Genomic DNA, 5,115 nt, shown 5'->3' with positions numbered 1-5,115 from the left:
CCTTATTCTTTTCCTAATAATATGAATATCTTGGAACATTCATAGATACATGTTCAGGTAGGTGTATTTTTCAGTGTTCAATGTTAGTATAGTTAAATCTTATTAAATGTTAAATGAACACTTAAAGTGTGACTTAGTATTTATATATATGAAATTCTGGTCTATTAAATGGTTGTTGTAGTTTTAATATCTTTATATTAGTTGATGTAAGTCGCAATTTCTTCATTCACTATCAAAGAAAAATAAAAACACGCAATGTGTTATAACTTGTTTTTACTTAAGATGGTCAATTATTTTAGAACAATTTATACCTCGTTTAGTTTAAGGAAAATGCTTGCTACTAGCTATTATTGTTTGCGTAATTTATGCAATTGAATGTGAGACTGATTTAGCCAAAACTCTATGATTACTTTCTGAAAGTGTATATTTCTGAAAATAAATAAAAGTTGAGAAATCTATTTCGTTTTAACAGAAACAAGTTGGTATCCTGTTGTATTATATATATTCAAGAGAGAACAGAATTTGACTAGTACCAAGTAGTTTGGTCATATACACGCTACAACACACATTCATGCTTTTGAACTTTTGCTTTACTTCAAAGCCCAGTGAATAAAAATCCAGTGGAGCTACGACCCTCTCTTAGATTCTTGGCAACATCAACTGTGGTACAGTAATTAAATCCAATATTTACGTAGTCGGTCCCAAAGTTCTGTCATAAATGGAAATAATGATAAAAACAAAAGTACTTATCAGTTTTAAATGAGTGATATATCAATTTATAGTACATTAATTAAGGAATAGAAATAGCATAAAATTATTCGAAATGACCTCCCTTATTTTTAATACAGACCCTTAAGCGCCGCGGCCAGTCGTCTATCGCAGCACGCACCATATTCATGTCGATTTCAGTGACTGCATTATTTAAAGATGACTTCAGACTCTCAAATTTTTTGTGTTGTATAGCACAGACCTTCCTCTCTAAGACCTGCCAAATTTTATAGTCCAAAGGATTAAGGTCCCGACTGGAGAAAGGCCAATCCTCATGTCTAATTGAGTCGATGTTTTGACACTCAAACCAGGCTTGAGTGGTCTTGGCTGTGTGTGAAGGCACAGAGTCCTGCTGGAACACGAAGTGATGTCCCACAAATAGCGTGCTGGGCAGGTCTTTGACAAGCCGGTCCAAAACCGTCTCTTGGTATACTTTTGCACTGGTTTTGACCCACTTTTCGCAAAAATGAACCTCAGTTGGCCCGTAATAGGACACTTCCAATCAGACTATTACTGATGATGGATGATTCCATGTTGCACTCTTGGAACTTTATTTCCAGCTTCTTCAGAACTCTTGGCGTACACTCTATCATTCTGTTTATTGTACTTCTCTTCAATATCGAAATTTTTTTCGTCCGTAAAGAAGATATCACGGTGTCGGTTTTTCGCGTACCGCTTTAACAACACCTGCGATCTCTTAAGCCTTATTCCTTTTAGACGAGCATTAAGTAAGTGCCCACTCTTTTTTTGTATGCTCGCAGACCAAGATCTTCATTTAAAAGCTTTTTTACTATTTTCCTATTAATACCCATCTGCCAAGCCATCAATTTCTGTTTTCGGACAGGATTTCTTGCTATCCGCGCCTTGATAGCTTTGATTACTGCTGGTGTTCTTGCGGAGCGTGGCCGGCCAGTTCTTTTCTTGTACTGAACACTGGAGACTTCATTGTACCTATCAATAGTACGGTACACAAACCTAAGCGTTATATTCAAACTTTTGAGCAACTTGAAAATGGTACTCGGCGAGTGCCCACAGCGGTGCAACGCAATAACAGCTATTCGGTTTTCTTTCAATGTCCACTCCATCGTGAAAAATAACGGAAAGCGATTGTTTTTTGTTTTAAAACAATAGTCAAACATTCAAAAATATAATGCAATTTTTTTTTTATAAAATCATGTTCGAAATTTAAAAATAATGTGACATTGACAGAACTTTGGGACCAACTACGTATATTTATTTATGGGTCTACCTCTCGGCCTTTTTTGTTGTGTCGCCTACTGGGTCATGGTTTTTGGTGCTCTGGTCTCTGGCATTCGCTCCAAGTGGCCAAGTCAAGAGAATGAGATATAGATGTTCCTTCAAACAAAATATATTATGTTGCCTTTAAATAACGACATAGAATGAACCTAAACCTAAAGAAGAAGAAAAGACAAAACCATAAACATTCATATTAACGTGTTTCAATATTTTGAAATTCAGAGTAATATTGTGGTATATACGAAAGTTGCCGTGTAAAATGGTGGAAACAGAAATTATAAAAGCTTTTTGTGAATATCTTTGCCGAAACATATAACCATGGGTATGTTCCGATATACACTGCGACCACTGTACAGAGTACCGTCAATTTAGTATACTGTGAAACCGTTTCTCTATAGCCAGCTATACTGGTTACAATTTAAAACGGAACGCAGTCCAGTATACTAGTCAGCTTCGTTTTTCGACACAGTTTTCAAATGAGTGCATCAAAGTTTTTCAATTCAACAAGAAAAACTATTATTGGAGTATTATCGCATTAAAAAAATCTATATTAATATTAACTGTCAATTGAATTAATACTACAAAGAAAGTAAGTTAGAATTTTAAATGTTTGTTATTAAACTGTAAGTTATATCAGCCGTTAGGCATTCAAGTGGTTTTGATTGATCACGTGATCAAAGCACTGCGAATACCTTACCTCGAAAACGCCAGTGCTCGCAGTAGAAGTATAGCGGGGATTTGTGACGTCATATATTTCCCTAGGACGCTGCGGCTGTATACTGGCAGTCCATAGCGGAACGAATTTTTGAACAGTGGGAGCACTATACAGTACTCGCAGTGTATATCGGAACATACCCCATATTCTTAAGAGAACACTAGTTTCTACACATATCGCTACTCAACAAAAGAGGGCGTAATTCAAAATCTAACATAAAATATCTCATGCTCCGTCTAGATGTCATCTATCTCAAAGACAAAGACGCGAAGAGGTACGCTGTAATTTTCAACGTAATCTCAGAGTATGTAGACAACTGCTTTTGATTTGGATTAGTTAAAACACAAATAACTCACTGTTAGAAGAATTCTTGTTGATTTTTCAAAAGTATTGTTCATGCATTTTACGATGTTACTGTTTTTTCTTTGGTTTTGAAATCTGTGAATAACGTCCATCACGATGATATTCGTTAATGATACATGACATCATGATAGTCACGCAATACATTGATACTCCTAATAGTAGTTATTTAGGAAGTAACTAATAGGAAAAATTTAGACGTACCGGCTGACAGGTGGTATCAGTTACACGGTTGTAATAAGGTAACGCTGACAGGTAGGACTTCAAAGAACTTAGTAATGTGTATGGCGCACATGAGCACCCGAGATTTACCGTTGCGTTATGGCCTGAATCAGCCTGTAACCTTCAGCATACGAATAGATTTTTGGACAAAAGAAGGTCATATTCTTTCTGTAAGTAGACTCCATATTGCATGATTCGGATTCTATCGACTATGGAATCTTTAAGTTAGGTTATATATAGATACGTATACCGCTATCTCGCTCATGTAGCGGTTTAATGAATGGAAATTCGAAGAATGTAATGCGATGAAGCGATAATATTGTTATGTATGTTGGTTGTGTTTGGGTCACACAATCCCGGTTGTATTGGAGGCTTACGTCCAGAAATGAACCTGAAAATGCCTGATATTTTAAGTAAATTAGGCGAAACACATTAAACACAGGCATATTAACTAACCATTTATTTTACTCAAAGCTTTTACTTGGGGAATAAAATAAATAAATAAATCAGTGGCGCTACAACCTCTTTAGGTCTTGGCCTCAGATTTCTTAATCTGTTTCATGATCATTTTTAAGTGTAATAGGCAAGTAGGTGATCAGCCTCCAGTGCCTGATACACGCCGTCGACTTTTTGGGTCTAAGACATGTCGGTTTCCTCACGATGTTTTCATTCACCGTTCGAGCAAATGTTAAATGCGCACATAGAAATAAAGTCCATTGGTGTACAGCCGGGGATCGAACCCACGACCTCAGGTATGAGAATCGTACGCTGAGGCCCTAGTCCAACACTGCTCTATCTTGGAGAATGTATTAGGAAATTCTAAAGCTAATTCTATAATCCGCCTTTTGCGTTAAAATTGATTACAAATTGATAAAATATTTTTCAACAATAAAAAATGTCTTAGGTTCGCTCCATATCGTATTTACATGTGAGCTTTAATGAATATTGATGCACACAACCATCCATTAACTTAATGACTCGATTCGGTTTCAAATTATGCCACAACATGCATTACATTCATGTTGAACAAATACACGTAATTTAATTAAACCATGCTGATTACTTTTAGATAAGTTTCAACGCTTTGTATGACGAACCTGAGTACGCAAATGAGTCATAAATTAACTAGGTTGTACTCTATAAATATCTTACAGAATTTATTGAAAGAGCCAGTTTGAAAAATATTATACATTAATAAGAAGAATCCTTACATAAGGGTATAGCTTTATTGTTAGAAACTTTGTATTAGTGCAAACTTGTAGCAAAGCATCTATAAAAAGTGTTAACAAAGTTTGTCGTGCCGGACGTGAAAATAAATTTCAAAAGCTCTGAGAGACACGTTTTGTCATGCCCTACTCGCGAGATAAGAAGTGCGTGTAAAGGATGCATTAAAATCCCTCAATCGGCGTGTCGTTAAGGTTTATTAGCCTCGTATTCTAAAGCATTCGCATACGTGAAGGCTATTTAATCGTCTGGGTGGTATCGCCCGGCGAGGTTCAATGGGCGGCGGCACCCGAGCGGCCTCCACGCCAGTCGCGCCTCATGCCCCGGAGGGGCTGCACGTATCCACGCTCCGCTCGCGACTTATATAATCATCCGCACGGTGAGTCCGCAGCCTCCGAGCCACCCCTCCCCTTCTACCCTCTCGTTCCCATCGACCCCGCGAGCTCCGACCCACGCTAATTCACAGCGCGACGCGCGAACACCCGCGGTACCGGTACCGACTTACTTAAAATTCGCCTGAACCTTACGCTCCTTGCCAGCTGAGTGGTGACATAATCGATGCAGTAAGT

At 37.6% G+C, this 5,115-nt stretch overlaps 1 protein-coding gene across 3 annotated transcripts in view; it reads left to right on the top strand.

The window, feature by feature from the left end:
• Positions 1 to 4,852: 4,852 nt before the first annotated feature.
• The window catches only part of LOC125056653 (potassium/sodium hyperpolarization-activated cyclic nucleotide-gated channel 2), a 185,323-nt gene continuing 185,060 nt past the window's right edge, over positions 4,853 to 5,115 (top strand). Inside the window, exon 1 of one of the 3 annotated variants that reach the window (XM_047659905.1) lies at positions 4,853 to 4,925. The gene's annotated coding sequence lies outside the window, so the exon portion shown is untranslated. Of the gene's footprint in view, positions 5,110 to 5,115 lie in introns of all 3 variants that reach the window. The other 2 variants (XM_047659897.1, XM_047659914.1) reach the window with 2 other exon arrangements.

Source organism: Pieris napi, chromosome 2 (assembly GCF_905475465.1).
Source record: "Pieris napi chromosome 2, ilPieNapi1.2, whole genome shotgun sequence".
NCBI classification, from domain to species: domain Eukaryota; kingdom Metazoa; phylum Arthropoda; class Insecta; order Lepidoptera; family Pieridae; genus Pieris; species Pieris napi.
The sequence above is the reverse complement of the archived record's forward strand: the minus strand, read 5'-3'. Positions and strand labels throughout refer to the sequence as shown.